General features: G+C 36.2%; 7 non-coding genes across 7 annotated transcripts; 4 read left to right on the top strand and 3 right to left on the bottom strand.

Annotated features, from left to right (window-relative positions):
- The first annotated feature begins 8,020 nt into the window (after positions 1-8,020).
- Positions 8,021-8,091, top strand: TRNAC-GCA (transfer RNA cysteine (anticodon GCA)). Its single transcript has one exon. It is a non-coding gene; the product is annotated as a tRNA-Cys (tRNA).
- Positions 8,092-11,122: 3,031 nt separating this feature from the next.
- On the bottom strand, positions 11,123-11,204 carry TRNAY-GUA (transfer RNA tyrosine (anticodon GUA)). Its single transcript has one exon. It is a non-coding gene; the product is annotated as a tRNA-Tyr (tRNA).
- A 507-nt stretch (positions 11,205-11,711) lies between these two features.
- Positions 11,712-11,783, bottom strand: TRNAT-GGU (transfer RNA threonine (anticodon GGU)). The gene has a single exon. It is a non-coding gene; the product is annotated as a tRNA-Thr (tRNA).
- Positions 11,784-13,741: 1,958 nt separating this feature from the next.
- On the top strand, positions 13,742-13,815 carry TRNAM-CAU (transfer RNA methionine (anticodon CAU)). The gene has a single exon. It is a non-coding gene; the product is annotated as a tRNA-Met (tRNA).
- Positions 13,816-14,267: 452 nt separating this feature from the next.
- Positions 14,268-14,338, bottom strand: TRNAG-GCC (transfer RNA glycine (anticodon GCC)). The gene has a single exon. It is a non-coding gene; the product is annotated as a tRNA-Gly (tRNA).
- An 827-nt stretch (positions 14,339-15,165) lies between these two features.
- TRNAS-UGA (transfer RNA serine (anticodon UGA)) lies at positions 15,166-15,253 on the top strand. The gene has a single exon. It is a non-coding gene; the product is annotated as a tRNA-Ser (tRNA).
- A 3,627-nt stretch (positions 15,254-18,880) lies between these two features.
- TRNAS-GCU (transfer RNA serine (anticodon GCU)) lies at positions 18,881-18,968 on the top strand. Its single transcript has one exon. It is a non-coding gene; the product is annotated as a tRNA-Ser (tRNA).
- Positions 18,969-24,701: the final 5,733 nt, after the last annotated feature.

The following is a 24,701-nucleotide window of genomic DNA, read 5'->3' as shown; positions in this document are numbered from 1 at the left end:
AATAAATATGCTTTTGTACCCTTTCTTTAAAATGTAAAGTGGACGTTCCGGCACGAATCTCCGCAATTACTTGTTCGGATTTTACATATTGATCATTTTGCACTAGAATCAAGCTTTTTGAGGGAATATTCACACTATATAGAATATCTTGACTCTGAATAGTTACATGCAAGTCTATATAACATAGAAAAGCAGGCTGCCCATGACGGGTACGTGTGGGGTGAACCAAATTCTCATTGAATTTTATTTTTCCATTCGAAGGGGATCGTACAAGGTCGGCAGTACCCCCTGTGAATACTCCGCCAGTATGAAAAGTTCTTAATGTTAGTTGAGTCCCTGGCTCCCCAATTGATTGACCTGCAATAATACCTACGGCTTCTCCCAATTCGACCAGATCACTATGAGTAGGACTCCGGCCATAGCATAATTGACAGATCCAAGAAGTGCTTCGGCAAGTAAAGGGGGTTCTAATATATATTGGTTGTGCTCGAAATGGTTGTGCTCGAAAGGCAGTTATGAATCGATTGACTAATCCAATTCCAATATCTTGATTTCGCGCGGCAATGCATCGTGAACCGATATATATATCGTCTGCTAATACACGACCAATTAGTGTTTGGACAAAAAGTTTTTCCGTCATCCCATTTTGAGGACTTACAGAAATACCTCGGATAGTACCACAATCTCTTCTACGCACAATAATATGTTGAACTACTTCAACAAGTCTACGTGTAAGATATCCAGCATCTGCTGTTCGCACAGCAGTATCTACAACCCCTTTGCGGGCTCCATAGCAGGAAATTATATATTCTGTCAAAGAAAGTCCCTCGCGTAAATTGCTTTGAATAGGTAAATCAATCATTTGTCCTTGAGGGTCCGACATTAATCCTCTCATACCTACTAATTGGTGTACTTGAGATGCATTTCCTCTGGCTCCTGAAAAAGACATTAGATAGACTGGATTAGAAGGATCCGTTATCCGAAAATTTGAATTCATTTCTTGTTTCAAATATTCACTTGTCGCATACCATATCTCAACAGATTGGCGTAATTTTTCTACCGCGTGTACAGCCCCATAATAATAGTGTTTCTCCAAAAGAAAACTCTGTTGTTCCGCGTCTTGGACTAACCATCCCTTAGAGGGTATTGTTAAAAGATCCTCGATTCCTAACGAAATCGATGTAGTAGTGGCTTGATGGAAGCCCAGAGTCTTTAGTTGATCCAGTATATGGGATGTATATCCCATTCCAAAATGATCTATTAATCTGCTAATAAGTCGTTTCATACCAGTTCCGTCTATCTCTTTATTATGAAAGACCAGATTGGCCCGTTCCGCCATACATAAGTACCCCCTTTTCGGCTGAGTAGGATTCGACAATTGCTGAGTAGGATTCGACAATGGGCCTGAGTCAGTGATTCGAAAATTTAATTAACTTAATTGCCTCAATCTCAATCTGGATTCGCGTGGCAAATAATGATGATACTAGGGAAATCGGAATGCCCCCCGAAAGGGGAGGGGCATCGCCGAATCTAACTTTCTTGTTTAGGTAGTGTATGAATAGGCCTGACTAAATCCTTGTATGGCTTCCTCTATTTCTCTATAAAAAGAAATATGACCAAGAGTGGTTCGAATGTATATCGAACGAATTTCTTTTTTTCTATTTCCCATTATTAGATAGTGGGCATAAATCTCATGATAAGTCCCCAAAGATTCATATTGAACTTCAATCGGAACTTCTCTTGACCCAATGACGCGTTGATCCAGGTTCCATCGTAGCCACAAGGGACTATCTAAACTGATTAGTTTTTGTCTATAAGCTCCCAGTGCATCATAAGAACTAGAAAAATGGGGTTCTTTATCTTTCCTATATTTAAAATTATTATTATTATTGTAATTTACTTTTAGATTTGGGTAGTTTCTGCAACTATTATATCTATTTGCACAAATACCTCGACGCTTTCCAATCGTTAATACATAAAGCCCGATAAGCATGTCTTGGGTTGGTACGCAAATAGGATCCCCAATAGCGGGAGATAAGAGATTCATATGAGAAAACATAAGTAAACGGGCTTCTGCCTGAGCTTCCAAGGATAAAGGTAGATGAACAGCCATTTGATCTCCATCAAAGTCCGCATTGAAACCCTTACACACTAATGGGTGTAAAGAAATAGTACGCCCCTCTACTAAAGTGGGTTGAAAGGCCTGTATGCCTAATCTATGCAGGGTAGGTGCTCTATTTAACAGTACAGGATGTCCCCCGCATAACTTCTTGAAGTATTTCCCATACAATGGGTTCTTTTTCCCAAATTTTCCTTTTAGCAATCCTTACATTAGAAGTGGCGCGTTTCGTGATTAAATCGCGAATTACAAATAGCTGAAAAAGCTTTATTGCTATCTCTAGAGGTAATCCACATTGATGTAATGAAAGCGAAGGACCCACAACAATGACAGAACGCCCCGAGTAATCGACCCGTTTCCCAAGCAGAGTCTCGCGAAACCTTCCCTCTTTACCTTCAATTACATCTGAAAGTGATTTGTATACTTTATTGTGACCATCCCTCGTCGGTTGCCCGCGGGACCCACTATCAAGAAGTGTATCCACGGCTTCTTGTACCAATTTTTCCTGGCACATTACTAAATCTGCTGGCGCTAATTCACTTCTTTTTAATAGATAGGCAAGATTGTTGTTCCGACGGATAACTCTCTTATAAAGTTCATTAATGTCTGAAGTCACTACTTTATCTCCAGACCTATAAACAATAGGTCTCAATTCGGAGGAAGAACCGGTAATAAGCACAAAACCATCCATTCTGGTTCTACATTTGTTTGAATAAAATGTTTCGCCAATTGCATGCGTCTAATCAAAAAAACTTTTCTTATTCGTCTTTTTCTATCTTCCCACTCATCTCCACTATACCCCTCGTCTTCTAATTCCTTCCATTCGACCAAAGAATTCTCTATAATAATTCGCAAATCCAAATCTGCTAATTGTTCTCTAATAGCACCTGCTCCTGTCGCAATTTCCCGATTTCGAAATGTTGCAAAGCCTGGGGTAGAAAAAAAGGGAGAAATGCTGTGGTTACAGGATGCAATTTCCTCTTCGAATAAACCTCGTAATCGTAAAAAAGTGGGTTTTTTAGTGCTGGGCCTAGCAAAAGAGAAATCGCCGTATACTAGGCCCTCCAACTTCTTAAGAGGTTTATCTAAAAGATTCGCGATATAACTAGGAAGACCTTTCAAATACCACACATGAGTCACGGGACATGCGAGTTTGATGTATCCCATTTGATATCTTCGTATCCGAGAATCCACAAATTCGACCCCGCATTTTTGGCAAAATCTTTCGTCTTCGTTTTCAGCTCCGCTCGCTCGAGAATTGCCACAAGCGCAAATCCCGCTTTTTATGGGTCCAAAGATTCTTTCGCAAAACAATCCATCTTTTTCTGGTTTATCGGTTTTATAATGAAAAGTAGAGGGCCTTGTGACTTCGCCAACGACTTCTCCATTAGGTAGGTTTTTGTTAGCCCAAGCCTTTATTTGTTGAGGGAAACGAGTCCAATTTGAAGTTGTTGATGTTTATATTGGTCAATCATAAAATAGAAATAAGAAAAGAATTTATATTTATTCCGATCAAACTTCCTCCCTATTAACCTGGAAGTTCTTTTCAGATACAAGGAAATGATTCAGTTCTAGAGCCAAAGATCGTAGTTCTCGAACGAGCACTCGAAAAGATTCTGGAGGATCCTCATGATTAGGTATTCTTTTTCCCCAGATCGTAGCATTAAGTATTTCTTGGCGAGCTATAAGATGGTCAGATTTATAAGTAAGTATCTCTTGTAAAATATGAGCAACACCAAATCCTTCTAAAGCCCAAACTTCCATTTCTCCTACTCGTTGTCCCCCTTGCTTGGCTCTTCCTCTAACCGGTTGTTGTGTAACAAGTGAGTAGGGCCCAGTAGAACGCCCATGAATTTTCTCATCAACTTGATGAATTAATTTTAAGATATAGGACTTCCCTATTAGAACAGGTTGCTCAAAGGGGTCGCCTGTTCTTCCATCAAATATTCTGCTTTTTCCCGGGTACTCGGGTTCAAATACCCATGGATTTTTTGTTTCTTTACTGGCTTCATATAATTCTGAAAACACAAGTTTTCTTGAAGCCTCTTGCTCATATCTCTCATCAAAGGGTGCTATTCTATAATGTTTCTTTAGCAGATCCCCCCGCTAATCCGAGCGAGCTTTCAAATATTTGTCCCACATTCATTCGGGAGGGTACTCCTAAGGGATTGAAGACCATATCAACGGGTGTTCCATCTTGCAAATAGGGCATATCTTGCCTAGGCAAAATTTTGGAAATGATCCCTTTATTCCCATGTCTTCCGGCTACTTTATCCCCAACTTTGATTTCACGTTTCTGTAAAATATATACACGAACCATTATGTCGAGCGGGTCCCTTTGGATCCATTTCACATCGATAACGCGCCCTCTTCCACCTATAGGTAATTTCAGAGAAGTTTCTTTTGAAGTGGAAACCTCAAGGCCAAATATGGCCCGTAATAATCCAGCTTCCGCGATATAAGATGATTCGCTCGCTATCTGAGGCGTTAATTTACCTACTAAAATATCACCAGTTTCTACCCAGGATCCCAACCTAACAACTCCATTTCTGTCCAAATTGCGGAGTAAATGTTCTTCTAGATGTGGTATTTCTTTAGTGATTTTTTCAGCGGAGCCCTGGCTTGTCGTATCCGTCTGAATTTCATATTTCCGGATGTGAAAAGAGGTATAAATATCTTCATATACCAAACGTTCGCTAATTAGTACTGCGTCTTCAAAATTGTAACCTTCCCATGGCATATAAGCTACTAATACGTTTTTTCCTAAAGCAAGTTCGCCCCCAATTGTAGCAGCTCCTTCTGCTAAAATTTGTCCTTTTTTAATGGATTTACCCCGTGGAACCCGGGGTTTTTGGTGCATACAAGTATTTTTGTTAGAGCGACGGTGGTTAACTAAAGGAATACTTATAGTCTTCCCACTACTTGATAAAAGTATCTTATGACTATCAGTAGAAATGATCTTTCCCTCGCGTTCGGCTATAATGGAAACCCTCGAATCTAGAGCTGTTTGGCGTTCCAATCCAGTTCCAACAATGCATTTCTCGGACCGAGAAAGCGGAACTGCTTGGCGCTGCATATTAGAACTCATTAAAGCCCGATTCGCATCATTGTGCTCAATAAAAGGAATGAGAGAACCCCCAATAGAAAAATATTGGAAAGGAAAAATACTTCTAACATGAATCTGTTCCCATGCAATAGTCAAGAATTCTTGACGGTATCTAGCCGGAACAACCTGTTCTTCCTGAATACCTTGATTCAAGGACAAAGAATTTCCTGCTGCTATCATATAATATTCATCTCTATTTGGTGATAGATAAACCACCTGTCTCTCTTTTTTTTCTTTTGCTTTCTCAGCAGATATTTCATAAAACGGACTCTCTATGGATCCCCACAAGTGATCAATTCTCGCATGAATTGTTAAGGATCCAGTAAGTCCAACATTGATTCCTTCAGACGTGTCAATTGGACAAATACGCCCATAGTGACTCGGATGAATATCTCGGCTCCGAAAACTTGCGGTTCTCCCCGTCAACCCTCCAGGACCTAAACAACTCACTTTTCGCCCATGAACAGTTTGTGTCAATGGATTCGTTTGATCAAAAACTTGAGATAACGGGTATGTGCCAAAAAAGGTCTCATAAGTAGTTATTAATAAAATTGAAGTTGAAGTTGGAGTTACCAAAGTTTGGGGAGTCGGTTTCGATTGACGTATGAATACTCTACGAATAGTTTTTTGAACTGCATGTTGTAAACGACCAAGAGCCAATCCGAATTGATCTTGTAACAGATCCGCAACCGAACGAATACGTTTATTTTTCAAGTGATTCATATCGTCATCGTCAAGTATACCCGTTCCAAATTTCATTCCAATCAAATGATCCGTAGCGGCCAATACATCTCGTGGTAACAAGAATGTATTGTTCTGAGGAATATCAAGATTAAGTCTCCGATTCATATTTCGTCGACCAATCCTTCCTAATTCACATTTTTGTTGAAAAAATTTCTTTTGTAATTCCTCGCATAAGGACTCCGAAAATACCAGGTCCCCACCTACACAAGCAAATTGTTGATAAAACTCCAAAATAGCTTTTTCTTTTGACTCAATCCTCTTCTTCTCTTTAGCATTCGGGAAAGACAAGAAAATTTCAGGGTAGGAAACATTATCCAGAATTTCTCTTAGATTCGAACCCATAGCTGATGATAGAACTAGAATAGATATCTTTTGTTTTCTACTCACGCGAGCCCATATCCTTTCTTTTTTATCAATTGCTAATTCCGATCTCCCCCCCCAATCTGATATTATAGTGCCAGTGTAGATAGAAATTCCCTTATGATCTAATTCCGAGCGGTAGTAAATACCAGGACTTAGCAATATTTGATTGATCACAATTCGGTATATTCCATTTATAATAAAGGTTCCTAAGGAATTCATTATAGGAATGTTTCCGATAGAAATGGTTTGCTTTTGCACATCGAAACCAAAAATTAATCTCGCAGATACATATAATTCGGAAGAATAGGTGAGTGATTCATACACAGCATCTCTTTCTTTTATCGAGGGTTCTAGCAGTTGATATCCTTTCGCAAATAATTGAAATGCAATTTCGTGATCTGGATCTTTAATTGTTGGAAACTTGTCAAGTTCTTCTGCCAAGGCTTGATTAATGAACCTACAAAATCCCTCGAATTGGATCTGACTAAATCCGGGTATTGTGGACATTCCCTCGTTTCCATTCCGGAGCATCTTAATCTTAAGTTTCCTGTTTATCAAAGAAAAATTCCATTATCAGCTCACTCTTCATCAATCCCTATGGATCGATCTAGCAATCATGGAATCTATATTCTGTTTACTGAATCACATGAAATTCTAGGGAACTCCACATACGTATTTCATATATGTATTTCATACATATGAATAGAGACCATTTGGACGAAAGTTCGAGTTTGCCAGGGGTACAAATGAAATGAAAATGAATTGATAAAACATTCCTACAAAAAAAATTCTGCCACTTATACTTTATGTTATGATATTCTAATCAGATTGGATGGCAAAGATTTCTCATTTTATCTCCTTTCTATGAATGTAATAAAGCCGTAATATAATATACTAGAAAGTTTGACTTTACTTCGATTTAGAATAGCGTGCTTACTTTAATTTCTCAAAATAATTTGAGGGTTCTTTTTTATTTCGGATCGGAGTAGTATAATTGCTAGAAAATTCAGTATTTCATTGTGGAATTCTAAAATAAAGTAAGTCCCTTTTTTAAGTACATGCCAATCTAGTTATCCACCTCTCCCCATATCCATGCTTTTCTTTTATCGTAATTTCACTTGGGTACGCCAAGATAGTCAGGTTATACTCTATATCAGAGCAAATTTCCTTTTTTTATTCAAGATATTTAATTTAATACTTTGAAAAATTAAAGCATGATTCCCCATAGAGATATGTACATAAAGGGGATCTTTGGATAATAATGCTGTTCGGACCTAAAGTTTACCTATACACGGATTAAGCATAAAGCCATAATATTTTATTATGCCATTGAAGGGGGGGGAGATAATACCGATTTAAGAGTAGTTCACTACTGCAATAAAAAAAAGAGAATTCTAGTTAACGGTTCCAATTTATTCTGAATTTTGCAGCCTGTGAATAGAAATCCACTTTTTCTTCTTTTTCATCTCAATAGAAAGAAATGGGAAGTTTTATTGTGTTAACAATGTATGTTTTAAGATAGAATCTATCGAGGAGAATAATAGAAACTGGATCAAAAAAAGCAGGAATAGATTTTTTGAAAAAGATTGGAAAAAAGTAAGTAGAATTATATTCAAAATAAAAGGGGCTTTTCGTAAGAAAACGTGGATGAATACTTGCTGTTTTCTAGATTTTTGATCGGATTTTTTGGCGGCATGGCCAAGCGGTAAGGCAGGGGACTGCAAATCCTTTATCCCCAGTTCAAATCTGGGTGCCGCCTGATCAATAAAATACTTAGGTTTTTTTTATAGTGCTGATCGAATTCGATAAATTTTTACTTCGCATAAGTTCGGGCAAGAGAGTAACTGGGCCTGCCGATACTGGGTTTAGAGAAACCATACCATAGTTCTATCCTCAAACTAGGGTTAGGGTTTGTTTTGACGGTAGTGGCCAAAATGGTTATCAATAGGGGTGAGGTAGTGTTTCCTTATTCTTTTATTATATGAATTTGAATTGGTTCTTAATTGAGATTCGATTTGATAATTTTAAAATACGAGGATAAGATGTCAGAAATCTTGGTATCCAAAGAAAGGTCCCTAAGGGGCATTCTTTTTTTTTTTCAATCTAAGATTCAAGAAGGGACTCCACGAAAGAATATCAAGACTTACTAATTATTATACATTTTTTTATCGTACATCTTATGTTACCTACATACACTAAAGTAAGGACTACTTAATTCTAACGAGAATCAGATTAAATAGGTCGATCAAAAATCAATTTAGGAGTTGTATTATGGATAAAATCTCTTCATTCTTTCATAGAATGATACAAAGCAAGGCTGCAGGGTTTAGGTCAAAAATAAACATTAGGTAAGGTAGGTATCCAATAAATATTTATCTATCGATAATTTTATGGTATATTCGGGCGTCCTTTGCTTAAAAAAAAAAAAAAGAGTAACAAAAGGAATAAAAAATCTTCCTATTCCCGCTTCTTCTATTCAGGACATCATTCCCGTACTCTTTCTTTTTTAAGGAAAAAAGGGCTATAGTATCTCGTATTTTTAATGCTCTCTAATTCTACCAGAATTCCTATAAGAATTTGTTAGGAGTAAATTCCTTGAACTGATTGATCCATGGCCTTAGGGCGGAATCCCTTTTTGACTCTGTACCCTTGATTCCACTATGATTATTGATCAATAGTAGAATAATCCCTTCATAGAAATAGGAGACATAATTTAGATGGATATAGTAAGTCTCGCTTGGGCTGCTTTAATGGTAGTCTTTACATTTTCTCTTTCACTAGTAGTATGGGGAAGGAGTGGACTCTAGGGATACTACTAATTGATTAAGTAATCAAATTGTTGTATCAATTCTTTTCTTTAATGGATCATTTTGCATTAATCATTTTGTCAAACGTTATTCTTTAATCTTTTTCTTTAGTTTTGTTTCACTCCTGTAAGAAACTCTTGTATTGTAAGTTGTAATGTAAGAAAGAGCCATTATACCAATTCAGAATTTCTACTAGAAATGACGAATGGTTAAAAAAAGTTCTATACATAAGAAAATTAGACTTTCTTCCACGGAACTATTCACGGCATATCACACATTTTCCATTTCCTTTTACTTTTTACTATAGTCTATTCTTCATATTATTTTTCTTTCCTTCCATGGATTCTTTGGTCAAGAATTGTCTTAGATTTTTTTATTTTGACCTGATTGAAATTAAGTGGATGCAATGAAAAAAGAAATTGAATTAGACTACTTAACTATTTCAATCTACTAATCTATTCTATGTAGATTCAAAGATAATATAATAGAAAGAATCTAAAGTGTCGTAGAAAAAACTATATGTAGTTCTTTCTACCACACTTTAAGATTCCAACCAGATCCTTTCATTTAAGACTTGGATTTTTTTTATTTAATCCCTTTTTAATTTCTTCAATGATTAATTGGAATTCCAATTAATTATTTTGGCTGACTGTTTTTACATAAATAATAAGTAAAAAAGAAGTAGGAACTAGAATGAACAGTGCAGTAGCAATAAATGCGAGAATATTGACTTCCATAACCTCTTTATTTTTTATTTTCACAATAACTCGGGATGTAATCCCATGGAGAGGAAAAAGGGGTATCTTGTAAATTCAAGGGTAGGGCTTGCATTCTGATAATACTGAATCAATTCAATATTATGAATATCGGATCTATCAAATCAATTCATGGATGAGAGTTATATTTCACGGATGAGAGTTATATAGTATAACATAGGAAGATCCTCTATCCACACTAAGACCAAAATGGGTTTTTTGATTGGATTAGGAATTCCCTCTTTTTTAATCCTTTTCTACTTTTTCTTTTCTATATCTCTAACCCACGAGCTTTCTTAATCTTATACTTTCTTAATCTTATACAATTTCCCTTCCTTTTTCTTATAGTTATACATACAATTATGTATGTATTATATGACCAACTTTCACTTTCTATGGGTCACATAGACATCCAAATAAGCAGTAGAAGTGAGATGGGGAAAAGAGGTCTGAAATAAAAAGGGAATACGATTTATGTATGGATTCCGGTAAAATACCGGTACTCTATTCCATAAGAGTGGAATAGGAAATTAAGATGAGGATGGTATCATCATAAAGAAAGATAGAGTAATATAATATCCTAAATTCTACTAATCCACATATCGTATGTGTGTCTTTCTTTATCGATTGGGAGTAGTGAAAAAAAAATTCCTATATGCCCTCCCTCCCTCTTTAATGAGAGATGCAAAATAAAAAAGTGAAGTAAGGGTGCCCTGTGGGTATTTGATCTTGCTCCCTGCCCCTTTTTTTCATGGAAAAAGGAAATATCAATTTCTCCATTCATTGAACCCTAGTTCGGGACTGACGGGGCTCGAACCCGCAGCTTCCGCCTTGACAGGGCGGTGCTCTGACCAATTGAACTACAATCCCCGCGGGGTGTATGGCATACCCATTCTTAAATAGAACCATAAGAAGATTCGATTCGTCTTTCGTACTCTAAGAAATAGACGAATCATATACTACATACCCACATATTATATTATACGTGGGTATAGTGAGAGTGACATAACTAGTATGTCGTGATTTTTTATCACTAAAAATGGATAATAATCCAGCCTTCAATAAGAAAAACTCTTTTGTTTGTAAGAAAGGAATGAGAGAGATATGGATTAGAAAAAAAAATTTCCCTTTTTTCTTTATCTTTTATTTCTATAGATCAGACATTTTATTTTATGGAAGAAAAACAAAAGGATTTAGTTCATACTCACGAAGCCCTAGATTTTTGGTTTGGGCCGAGCTGGATTTGAACCAGCGTAGACATTGTCAACGAATTTACAGTCCGTCCCCATTAACCACTCGGGCATCGACCCAGGAAGAATTTATTCTAGGGTTTTTGCTAATCTATGATTAACCTCCTTTCATAATACTCCCTACCCCCAGGGGAAGTCGAATCCCCGCTGCCTCCTTGAAAGAGAGATGTCCTGAACCACTAGACGATAGGGGCATCACTAGACGATAGGGCCATATACAACCGCTCGTGATTATACTATAATCATAGTATGAGCAGTTTTTTGGAATTGTCAATATACTCGAAAAGTATAAATAGATCCAAAGCAAAGAGTTTTTCCAACTTTTCTGTTATGTTTTCATCTAGGATTTTTTTTAGTTGATCGTTATAGATTAATTCTCCGTGCTTCATTTAGTGTTCATACCAAAAATGCATCCATCCCGCACTAAGTCATAAAATTCTCTAAAAATATAGAGAAAGTTTCAAAAACAAAGAAAAAAAGTGAATCAATTTAGTAGAAAAGTACTCTATCAGATTCGAACCAACGACTTACGTCTTAGCACGAGATTACTCTACCACTAATTTAAAAAGCCCTTTATCGGATTTGAACCGATGACTTATGCCTTACCATGGCATTACTCTACCACTGAGTTAAAAGGGCTTTTTATTTAATTCAAAAATTAGCCACTTGGATTTCCCATTATGGGTCTACTGCATAATGTACATATTATATATATAATATATAGAGATAGAGAGAGAGACATTATGTAGAGATTGTATATGTATATATCGATATCTTGAGAGCTCAAAATAAAATTAATAAAAAAAAACATACCCTACATAACATATCCAACTCTTCTTGGTTCAGGGTTTTCCGTTTCCGAAGACTAGTAAAATAGGCGGATTCTGGAACCCCAAGGATTCAACGGTATATGGATATGGAAAATATAAGATTTCCGATCCTAGCGGGAAAAGGCGGGGAACAGATACCCAATAGGATATAGGATCCTTGGGAGGAACTTTTGGTAATGGCCTTGATCCTCTATGCTATTTTTTATGTGTTCTTAGTTCTATTGAACTTTTTGCATTCTTTTAAACAAGAATCTAATAAACTAGAATTGAGTCAGTGGAAAAAAGGAGAGAGAGGAAAGTGTTAAATGGAGAGAGTCGACTAATCAGAGACTTTTAGGATCTTCTTTACATCAGGTAAATCTGTCGGCCCTGTCCGTTTTTTTCTTTAAGTTACGACTCTTTGCTGCTTACTTCTATCAAGCCATAGGGAAAGTCTATGATGAATTTGGAAAACTCATCTCACTCTTACTCTATGGCTCGGACTTAATGGGGGAAGAAAACATCTTCCATAATTTCTTTTTTGTTCAATTCTGGACAAAAAAGAAAAGGAAAAAAGGAATTTATAGGGACAGTGTTACCCCCTATATCCCCTAGTTTATATTGTAGGAATAATAAAACAATTTAGCAGTCTGACACACTTACGTCCTTGCAAAGTAAATAATTATTATTGTAGTCGTAACCGTAGAATAGGATCCTAATCAAAATAAATACATTTGGTTCAGGCGCTATTAGCATGGTAAGAAAAGATTTTTTTTACAGACCAGAGGGGCTATCTAAATCCTAAAGTAAAGGCGAGCGATCGAAGTAGAAGTACCAACGGCTCAGTGTCATGAACCTTCTCCATCTGATTCAATAAGGGGGAATTAGCCTTCTTGTCAAATGGCTATCCTTGACAAAGGGTACCATTTATACCATAATCTACAATGTAGCGGGTATAGTTTAGTGGTAAAAGTGTGATTCGTTCTATTAATAACTGAATTTGAAATGATATACTTAAGGCATCCTTAAGTTTTTTATTTTTATATTCCGATGAAAACTTTAGTTCTTATAAAGGATTAAATCCTTTTCCTCTCAATAGCATATTGAGGAAGAATATACATTCTGGCGATTTGTATCCAAAGACTAATTTAAATTGCATCCAAAATAAAAATAGGATTATGAGTACAGAGTCGCGAAGCATAATTTTGCATTGGATTAAGTATTCCAATTTTGAAAATATGAGTAAAGGATCTATGGATGAAGATACAAAAAAGTTGATTTCCAATCGTAACTAAATCTTCTTAAAATAAGGAATAAGGAAGCCAAATAGCTAAAAAACGATAGTTTTGGTTTACTAGAACCATCCGCATATTGTTTCAGCTCGGTGGAAACCCAATTCTTTTCCTCAGGATCTCTTGAATGAAATTAGGGAACGAAGTAAGTAGATTAGATGAATTTAGATAGAATTTCTATCTCCTACTCTATAAGGATCATCTAGAAAGCGGAGAGCTTTGGTTCCATTCAAATAGAAAAGCTGACATAGATGTTAAGTGGTGAGAATATCCATAAAGGAGCCGAATGAAATCAAAATTTCATGTTCGGTTTTGAATTAGAGACGTTAAAAATAATCAACCAACGTCGACTATAACCCCTAGCCTTCCAAGCTAACGATGCGGGTTCGATTCCCGCTACCCGCTCCATTCTGTATAAAAGGAGTATTCTATTTGTCTAGACATGTTAGAGGCTTGTATTCAAGCCTTTTTTGTCCACCAGTTTCTGGTACTCCAGAGCGGAGTAGAGCAGTTTGGTAGCTCACGAGGCTCATAACCTTGAGGTCACGGGTTCGATTCCCGTCTCCGCACTTAGCAGTCTGTATAAAAGGACTATTCTATTTCTCTAGATATGTATGGTAGAGGGGCGTATCCAACCCTTTTTTATTCATTAGTTCCCGGCCCTAGAGGGCAAAATTGAGCAGTTTGCGAAGTCACTTGCCTTCAAAAAAAGAAGGCGCAAGGCCTCTCCCTACCCTGCAGAAAATAAAAATGAAACGAAAGGGACAGTCTACCTCTCCCTTCCCTTTAAAAAAAGTTTGCCCGTTGTTTGTCTCAGTTAATACCCAATTTTTGGAGCTCTGTTGGCGAGTTCTATTTCTGCCTCTGGAGCGCCCTCTTTTTTTGAGTGGGATGCAAAGGAAGGGTAAGATAGTAAGGGATACGGCACTAGACTAACACCTAATTAATACTTAATTTAATATAAGTAGTTAAACAGTTAACTAGACTAAACTTTTTATCATAGTACTTTGATAAATTAAGCGGGCGAGCGGCGGGAATCGAACCCGTATCTTCTCCTTGGCAAGGAGATATTTTACCATTGAACTACGCTCGCTACGGTATATATTTTATAGCGTATATCCGCCTGGGTCGACCTTCTATGTCTGGGTCGACCGTTTCATTTCATTTTCTATTATATTAGAGTTTTCCTTTTTTTATTATCTGTCAATGAATATTCTAATGGGAATGGAATTTCATAATACTGAAAGAGAAGAGCTAGCAATTCGGAACGCAAATTGCGTTTTAATACGTCTCACTATTCTAATTTTTTAGAAGAAGAAATGGCCTTTATTATTTCTTTTTTATGGGGTTAATAAATATTAACCAAATTTCATTTAAGAAATGAGAGAATTCAGAATAGCTACGAGAAAGACTAGTCCAATCCATAATGATGTACCGGAAAATACAACATTTTTATTATTTGACCAACCATCAGGAGAAGCAAATACAAGGGGTACACTAATTACTAAGACTGAGGAAGTCGCAATTAATGCAAAAACAGCTAATTGGAAAGCAATAGTCATATTTCTAATCCTCCAAGCTACCATCAAATAAAGTTGACTACATATTTGATCCCTCACTTAAACCAAAATTGTAAAAAAATACAAGAAGTAGGAGGGGTTTAATCATGAATCCATTGATTCTTCTCTTTAATTCAAATTTATTACTTAAACCGCTTTTTTATTTGGATATGGGGGTGAGAAGAGATTATTTACTCTTTATTTCACAAGCGGGTATAGCGGATCCTGTATCCGTGTATACAGTATACAGAGATATATCGAAAAGGAACTTGTATCTGATATCTTTCTAGAGGCTAATAAATCTTTTTATTTTTTATATGGCTATGTTCTATTTGTAGGAGTAAAATAAGGATTAGGCTGTGGAGAGATGGCTGAGTGGTTGATAGCTCCGGTCTTGAAAACCGGTATAGTTCTAGGAACTATCGAGGGTTCGAATCCCTCTCTCTCCTTTTGCTTATTGAATACGTTTGTTTCTTTCATTTTTATTTATTTTTTTTTTCTGTCCCTTATCTTTCTTTCATAAAAAGGAATGAATGGCTCGGCTAGATGGAATAACCGAGCCAGAACAGAAAAAAAGTAGAACAGGTATAAATAAGAAAATCTTAGTTAAGAGGGTTCATGTAAAGAACAGGTTCCAAATCACGATCGATTCCCTTTTCAAAACCTGCTGCAGCAGCTCGGGCTCTTCCTGCATGCCATAAATGGCCCACAAAAAAGAAGAATCCTAGAACAAAATGAGAAGTTGATAACCAACTTCTAGGAGAGACATAATTAACTGCATTGATCTCGGTAGCTACGCCACCCACGGAATTTAAAGAGCCTAAAGGAGCGTGGGTCATATATTCTGCTGAGCGTCGTTCTTGCCAAGGTTGTATGTCTTTTTTCAACCTACTCAAGTCCAAACCGTTGGGGCCCCTTAGAGGTTCTAACCATGGAGCACGAAGGTCCCAAAAACGCATAGTTTCCCCTCCAAAGATAACCTCCCCAGTTGGGGAACGCATTAGATATTTACCTAAACCTGTGGGTCCTTGAGCGGATCCCACATTAGCTCCAAGACGCTGGTCTCTAACTAGAAAAGTAAATGCTTGAGCTTGAGAAGCTTCTGGCCCGGTGGGTCCATAAAACTCACTCGGATAAGCTGTATTATTGAACCATACAAAACAACAAGCGATAAAACCAAAGACAGATAAAGCAGCTAAACTATAAGACAAGTAAGCTTCTCCAGACCATACAAATGCACGGCGAGCCCATGCGAAGGGTTTGGTTAAAATATGCCAAATTCCGCCAAATACACAAATAAAACCCAACCATACATGCCCACCAATTATATCTTCTAAATCATCTACACTAACAATCCACCCTTCTCCACCAAAAGGAGATTTTAGTAAATAACCAAATATAACACTGGGACTAAGGGTCAAATTGGTAATTTTTCTTACATCTCCCCCCCCAGGGGCCCAGGTATCATATACACCGCCAAAATAAAGAGCCTTGAGTACTAGAAGAAAAGCACCTAGACCTAACAAAATTAAGTGAATACCCAAAATTGTAGTCATTTTATTTCTATCTTTCCAGACATAACCAAAGAATGGAAAAGATTCCTCAAGAGTCTCGGGTCCCAGAAGCGCGTGATAAATGCCACCGAAGCCTAAGACTGCGGAGGAAATTAGGTGAAGTACGCCAGATACAAAGTACGGAAAAGTATCTAGAACTTCCCCCCCTGGCCCTACTCCCCAACCTAGAGTAGCTAAGTGTGGAAGTAAAATCAACCCTTGTTCATACATGGGCTTTTCTGGTACGAAATGGGCCACTTCAAATAGGTTCATTGCTCCGGCCCAGAATACGATTAATCCGGCATGAGCTACATGAGCTCCAAGCAGTTTACCGGACAAATTGATAAGTCTGGCATTCCCAGCCCACCAAGCAAAGCCGGTGGTTTCTTGGTCACGACCAGCTAAAACGAAAGTTCCATTAAAGAGCGTTTCCACGTGGTAGAACCTCCTCAGGGAATATAAGATTTTCATGAGGCTGATCCTGAGCTGCCATCCACGCACGAATACCCTCGTTTAAAAGAATATTTTTGGTGTAGAAAGTCTCAAATTCAGGATCTTCCGCTGCACGGATTTCCTGGGAAACAAAGTCATAGGCACGTAAGTTCAGAGCCAAGCCAACTACGCCAATAGCACTCATCCATAAACCGGTGACGGGTACAAATAGCATAAAGAAATGTAACCAACGTTTATTGGAAAAAGCAACACCAAAGATTTGGGACCAAAAGCGGTTAGCAGTGACCATTGAATAAGTTTCTTCAGCTTGAGTTGGGTTAAAAGCACGGAAGGTATTTGCACCATCACCGTCCTCAAATAGAGTGTTTTCTACGGTCGCTCCATGAATAGCGCATAGCAGAGCCGCACCTAATACTCCGGCAACTCCCATCATATGAAATGGGTTCAACGTCCAATTATGAAATCCTTGGAAGAAAAGGATGAATCGAAATATCGCTGCTACGCCAAAACTCGGCGCAAAGAACCAACCAGATTGCCCCAGTGGATAAATAAGGAATACAGAAACAAAAACAGCAATTGGACCAGAGAATGAGATTGCATTATAAGGCCGCAATTGAACAGACCGAGCAAGTTCAAATTGGCGTAACATGAAACCTATTAGTGCAAAAGCCCCGTGGAGAGCTACAAAAGTCCATAGACCGCCTAATTGACACCAACGAGTAAAATCTCCTTGTGCTTCGGGCCCCCATAGTAGCAACAAAGAGTGTGCTAAACTATTGGCAGGGGTAGAAACTGCTGCGGTTAAGAAATTACAACCTTCCAAATAGGAACTAGCCAATCCATGGGTATACCAAGAAGTTACAAAAGTTGTCCCTGTAAACCAACCCCCTAAAGCGAAATAAGCACAAGGAAAGAGCAATAGGCCAGACCATCCTACAAAAACGAAACGGTCCCTTCGTAACCAGTCATCCATAGTATCAAATAGATCATTTTCTTCTTTAGGAATTCTACCAAGGGCTATAGTCATAGTGATCCTCCTATTCAATTACTTCAACCATTTCCGAGCACCTCATATCACTTTCCAAGGCATATGATAGTTTTATTATCTGTGGACGATTTCTTTCTCGTTCAATGCCCTTTTTCAATGGTCTCGAAGAGAGAAATTTCCCATTTTTATCTATGGAGTCACAGTCACAACCGAGGTCGTGGTAAATCCATGAATTTGATTCGATTTGTTTTTCTTATACTATTTATTTGTTTTTCTTATACTATAGAAATAGAAATAAATTGTTTTTCTTATACTATAGAAAGAAATAAACCTTTGAATTCAGCATTATTCCAAGACTCCTATTTCAAAGTCTATCTTTTAAGGGAAAAATGCAAATAAAAGTAACCCTTCTTTTCCCATTCCCTCTCTATTGCATGGGTGGAAGAACTAAAATAATAGAGGATTCTGAAAAAAAAAAATGGACCTTCGAAATCCAATTTTATGTGTAGCGCAAAGGAGTTGCGATTTCTTCTTATTCCTATAGAACATCTAGTAACAAGAATATGAAATCGTAAATAGCGAAAAATTCTTGTCTTGCGCGGTCTAAGTCTAAGGAAATAAAAAAAATTCGCTTATACAATTTCATCTACATCGAATTTATAAATCAGAATAGCGGATAGAGGCATCATTAAAGGAGTCAGGTCTACTTACTTTATGCTTCTTTCCAATTTTATGGTGGATTTGATAAGAACCCTTTTTGCTTTCTTGATAAATAATCGACAAAAAAAGCGTTTTTTTTATATAACCTGCTTGTTTTATTATAATTATAACAAGTCCTATATGGAAATGCCCGCTAAAGAGAAAATCTATTTGATTGTCTCTCGGCCAATATCGATTTTTAGAAAGAAAAAACAAGAATTTTCTTCTTTTTTTATTAACATTAAGAAAAAAGAATATAATTAAAATGGAATTGGCAATATAATTTTTATAGACTTTTGAAAGAAAAAAAAGGGGTTTTTTGCAACCGTTATTTCTTATTTCTTGCCTATATCATATCACGGAAACCTTTCGCTTTGGAACGTGGAGAGATGGCTGAGTGGACTAAAGCGGCGGATTGCTAATCCGTTGTACAATTTTTTTGTACCGAGGGTTCGAATCCCTCTCTTTCCGCTCCCTTGGATCATTTGGGACTTTCGAATTGGAAAGAATTCTGACCCCCGGATTTTCTCATAGATAAATGTACGAAACAAATCCAATAAGAAAAAAAAAAACTGAATTTTTACTCCTCGCGTCCAGGATTCCGTCCTGGGTCATTAGATAAGAATCCAAAGATAAAGAGTGAAACAAAGAATATCACTACTGTATAAACAAAAAGTTTGAGAGTAAGCATTACATAATCTCCAAGATTTTTTTTTAAGGAATAGATTACCAGTTTTTCCTTACCACACGGATCCACTAGGATGGTTTTTTTTTATACCTAAAAATGCAAAAAAGAATTCTTGAAAAAAATTGCAAGAATTCTTTTATAATAAGCACTCTTATCAATAGCAAAAATAGGGTTAGGTGGTTAGGTATTGTGTAGGTACCTTTAGGTACCTGCTCAACCTAGGTGCAGGGGAGTAGAAAGGCTGATCCAAATTTATTGCTGTAGCTACCCATTCAATGTAGAAGAATTTAAATTTTAGAATCGAAGGTTCATAATATAAAAATATAAAACTTCTCGGCTTTTACCCATTTTAAAATTTTTTTGGAATGAACACATCATTCAATTTGGCATACAGAGTACTAAAGATTTCATCGAAAACTTACAGCAGCTTGCCAAACAAAGGCTAATAGAAAAAAGAATAGAGGTATAACAGGCATAATATCCACGATTGGATTGAAAATAGCATAAGCTTCGGGTAATTTGGCAAAGAAAAAACTAGTAGGATAAAGAACAGAATTAAAACAGATACAGGTTAAACTAAGTATATTAGGCATAACAAGCATTTCATTCTTGTAGAGTAAATAATTGGATTTTTCTTGAGTTATTTTTTTAAGGGAAAGAAGGAAAAGGCAGATTCAAAATCTTTTTTCTTCGGACTTTCCCAAACACAAAATACCTCCTTGTATTCGCACTCTCAAATGAGAGTGGAATAAATTCGACTTTCATATAATATCTTAATAGAATTCCATGTAATGATCAATGCATTTTTTTGATTCTATATTATCCGCATGTGTAGAATACTAGCAAGAGAATATCCCTCCTTTTTTATGTAATTGAAATGGTATTGACGAATAACAAATAAACATACTAGTGTTTATTAGTGTCGCATAAAACCCGAAATGGGGCGTGGCCAAGTGGTAAGGCAGCGGGTTTTGGTCCCGTTACTCGGAGGTTCGAATCCTTCCGTCCCAGATTGTTTCTGATGAAACAAACGGTGAAATCATATAGTATTCCGTACGAGACAAAAGTTTATTAAAGAGAATAATGATATCTTATTCTTTCTCAGAAAACATAATAAAGTCTTAAGTCCAGTCAAATTGACTATCTTTATTTTCATGAAAAAATGGGATCTATCAAGCACATTCAGGATATGCCTCTACTATAAAATCACTTAGTCATATTTTTTTCTTCCTTTTGGTATTCGAGTTGAAGAAGTACGAGAATTCTATAACTACCAAAAACTTTCAATCTTTTCATTGGAATAGTTTATTTAGTTATTATAGTTAATTGTTTTTGGTACTGAAAAAATATATTACTACTAGAATTCTAATTCTAGTAATTAAATTAATTAAACTTTTTTGGAGGTTGATAGTTTATTTATTGAGGAAGAGTCAATCCTTCTTTTCTCACTTCAAGATTGATCATCTCGAGCCATCCGTTGAGGGTGGAAATTTAAGAATAAATAAGTTTTAAGCAAACTTGTTTAGTCGTCTTTTTCAAACTATGTTTCATTCATATGATAGAATTTTAATATGGGTTTAAATAAATTGGATCTTGGCGGAGGCTTCCCGGATAAATACTTACTTTCTTTTATCCATATTGCTCCATAGATAGCAAGTTTTAATTAGTATAAAAAAACTAAACCAATGACTATTCATGATTCCATCCATATTGGATCAATTCTCTATACCACTTTGCAATGAAAAGAGGAATGTTTGTTATGGTAAAACTTCGTTTAAAACGATGTGGTAGAAAGCAACGTGCGACTTGAAGGACATGATCGATTGTGGATTTTGCTATCCATCATTTTCCATAGTAATGAAAATGCTCTTGGCTCGACATAGCCTGTTCTATTCGTTCCGAACCAAATTTGCGCTGGGTTTAAGTAACATAGTACACGATGGAGCTCGAGAGGACAGAATTTTTTTTATCAAGGGAAAGAATCTAGGGTTAGTGAAAACTAATAAATTAGGCCAACTTTGTCAGTCTATCCTTAATATAGAAATAAATCGAAAGGTTAAAATAAGAAGAAAGTCCAATAAAAGTATATCAGAATCAATCCCTCTTATTAGATTTCTATAGAAGAGATAAATGCTTTATCGAAGGAAATAAGAAAAAAGGGTATGTTGCTACTCTTTTGAAAGAAAAAAATAGGAATTCCCGAAGTAATGTCTAAACCCAAGGATTTCACAAATCAAAGATAAAGGATTCCAGAACAAGTAAACACAATTTTCAATTGTCTCAACAACAGAGTTGGATTAGAATAAGGAATAAAAGTCAATTCGTTCGAAATGAGACAAAGAAAAGAGTTTAAAGACGACTCAAAAATTTTGGAAGGATTTTGCCTTCGAAGTTTGTCAGGCAAAATTAGCCCACTTGAGGTCATGAGTAATAAATGAAATTTGTTTTTCTGTAAGAAATTAATGCACGTCATAGTCTAATTTCTATTATTATCGACAGAAATTCGAATCATTTTCTCGAGCCGTATGAGGAGAAACCTCATATACGTTTCTAGGGGGGGGCGTTGTTTATCTACATCTATCCCAATAAGCTGTCTATCGAATCGTTGCAATTGATGTCGATCTCGAAGAGAAGGAAGAGATCTTCAAAAGTAGGTTTTTTATGATCCGATAAAGAATCAAACTTGTTTAAATGTTCCAGCTATTCTCTATTTCCTTGAAAAGGGTGCTCAACCAACAAGAACTGTTTATGATATTTTAAGGAAGGCAGAATTCTTTAAAGAAAAGAAAGAACTTTGAGTTAATTGAAGAACTAAATGAATCAAAAAATAGGATAGGAGAAGATTATTAGTATTCCTAGTTGTCTAATTATTTAGACACAATTTACCTCTTTTTTAAATCCTATTTGGATTTATATTATATCGTGCCAATCCAACATAAAGCCCCTATTTTATTTACTTTTTCTATCTAATTTGTTTTCTTACCATTGTATTTCCATTGACAAAGGTCTATTGAACAAATAGATTTGTAGATAGATGGGTCTCTTTATCCTCACTCCATATTCAATTTTTCCGCCTACACTTCGCTCAATGATAAGGGTGTTCCTCTTGCATGTATTCTCATACAATATAATATATATTTTTTATAATATATATTTTTGTTAATAAAAATCGCTAAAAATAAGGAGAATTTGGCCATCGTGATTAGGGTCGCTCCTTTTTTTAACTTTACTTTAGTGGAATTTCACCGGACCTGTTCGTTTTGGCATTTGAGTGTGTTTTCATGGTCGATAAAAAAAATCTTTTGATGTCTTGCTAGTTCAATGTTTTGACAGAAGCGCGCGGTGTAATTCCATTGATTTTTGGATTTCGATCGTATCTAAGATCCTTTTTTAATCTGGGTTGCTAACTCAATGGTAGAGTACTCGGCTTTTAAGTGCGACTATGATCTTTTACACATTTGGATGAAACAACAAATTCGTCCAGACTCTTGTAGAGTCTAGAAGACCACGACTGATCCTCAAAGGTAATGAATGGAAAAAATAGCATGTCGTAATAAAATCAATCTTTTTTGAATGGAATCCAAAATTACGATTTTCTGGGTCTAATGAATAAATGGATAGAGCCTGGCTCCAATTCTGGTAAAATAAAAAGCAACGAGCTGAACTTCCTAATTGGAATGATTCCCCGCTCTAATTAGACGTTAAAAATAGATTAGTGCCGGATGCGGGGAAAGGTTGGGTTTTCCTATGAGTGGACCCTTTATTTTTTCTTTTTTTTTTTAGAAATCCTAATTATTCTTGATTATGGATTGAATAAGGGATGTTATGGATTGAATGTGTAAAAGAAGCAGTATATTGATAAAGAGGCTGTATTCCAAAGTCAAAAGAGCGATTGGCCTGCAAAAATAAAAAACTTGTTCTGTTCTTTTTTTTTAATTAGAACAAACATAAACTAATTGGGTAGAAAAGGAGCAGAAAAAGATCTGTGGATTAGACTCCCTTTCTTTCCAGGGTTTGTATTAAAAATGCAACACCCTGTTCTGACCATATTGCACTATGTATCATCATTCGATAAACCGAGAAATGCTTCTTCTCTCTGATTCAAGTAGAAATACAAATGGAAAAATTCGAAGGGTATTCAGAAAAACATAAATCTCGTCAACAATACTTTGTCTACCCACTTCTCTTTCAGGAATATATTTATGCATTTGCCCACCATTATGGATTAAATGGTTCTGAACCTGTGGAAATAGTTGTTAGTTGTAATAACAAGAAATTTAGTTCACTACTTGTGAAACGTTTAATTATTCGAATGTATCAGCAGAATTTTTTGGATAACTCGGTTAATCATCCTAACCAAGATCGATTATTGGATTACAAAAATTATTTTTATTCTGAGTTTTATTCTCAGATTCTATCTGAAGGGTTTGCGATCGTTGTGGAAATCCCATTCTCGCTACGGGAATTTTTTTGTCTGAAAGAAAAAGAAATACCAAAGTTTCAGAATTTACGCTCTATTCATTCAATATTTCCCTTTTTAGAAGACAAATTTTTGCATTTGGATTATCTATCACATATAGAAATACCCTATCCTATCCATTTGGAAATCCTGGTTCAACTCCTTCAATACCGTATCCAAGATGTTCCATCTTTGCATTTATTGCGATTCTTTCTCAACTATTATTCGAATTGGAATAGTTTTATTACTTCAATGAAATCCATTTTTTTTTTTCAAAAAGAAAATAAAAGACTATTTCAATTCCTATATAACTCTTATGTATCAGAATATGAATTTTTTTTGTTGTTTCTTCGTAAACAATCTTCTTGCTTACCATTAGCATCTTCTGGAACTTTTCTGGAACGAATCCACTTTTCTAGGAAGATGGAACATTTTGGGATAATGTACCCTGGTTTTTCTCGGAAAACCCTATGGTTCTTTATGGATCCTCTTATGCATTATGTTCGATATCAAGGAAAGGCAATTCTTGCATCAAAAGGCACTTTTTTTTTGAAGAAGAAATGGAAATGCTACCTTATCAATTTCTGGCAATATTATTTCTGTTTTTGGACTCAGCCGCGAAGAATCCATATAAACCAATTAGCAAACTCTTGCTTCGATTTTATGGGGTACCTTTCAAGTGTACAAAAAAGTTCTTTGTTAGTAAGGAATCAAATGCTGGAGAATTCATTTCTAATAGATACTCGAATGAAAAAATTCGATACCATAGTCCCCGCTACTCTCCTCATAGGATACTTATCAAAAGCTCAATTTTGTACTGGATCGGGGCATCCTATTAGTAAACCCATTTGGACAGATTTATCAGATTGGGATATTCTTGATCGATTTGGTCGGATATGTAGAAATCTTTTTCATTATCATAGTGGATCTTCGAAAAAACGGACTTTGTATCGACTAAAGTATATACTTCGACTTTCATGTGCTAGAACTTTAGCTCGTAAACATAAAAGCACGGTACGAACTTTTATGCAACGATTGGGTTCGGCATTTTTAGAAG

This window comes from Triticum urartu, unplaced genomic scaffold (genome assembly GCF_056163025.1).
Source record: "Triticum urartu cultivar PI428250 unplaced genomic scaffold, HENAU_Tu73 scaffold2, whole genome shotgun sequence".
Taxonomy (NCBI): Eukaryota; Viridiplantae; Streptophyta; class Magnoliopsida; order Poales; family Poaceae; genus Triticum; species Triticum urartu.
The sequence above is the reverse complement of the archived record's forward strand: the minus strand, read 5'-3'. Positions and strand labels throughout refer to the sequence as shown.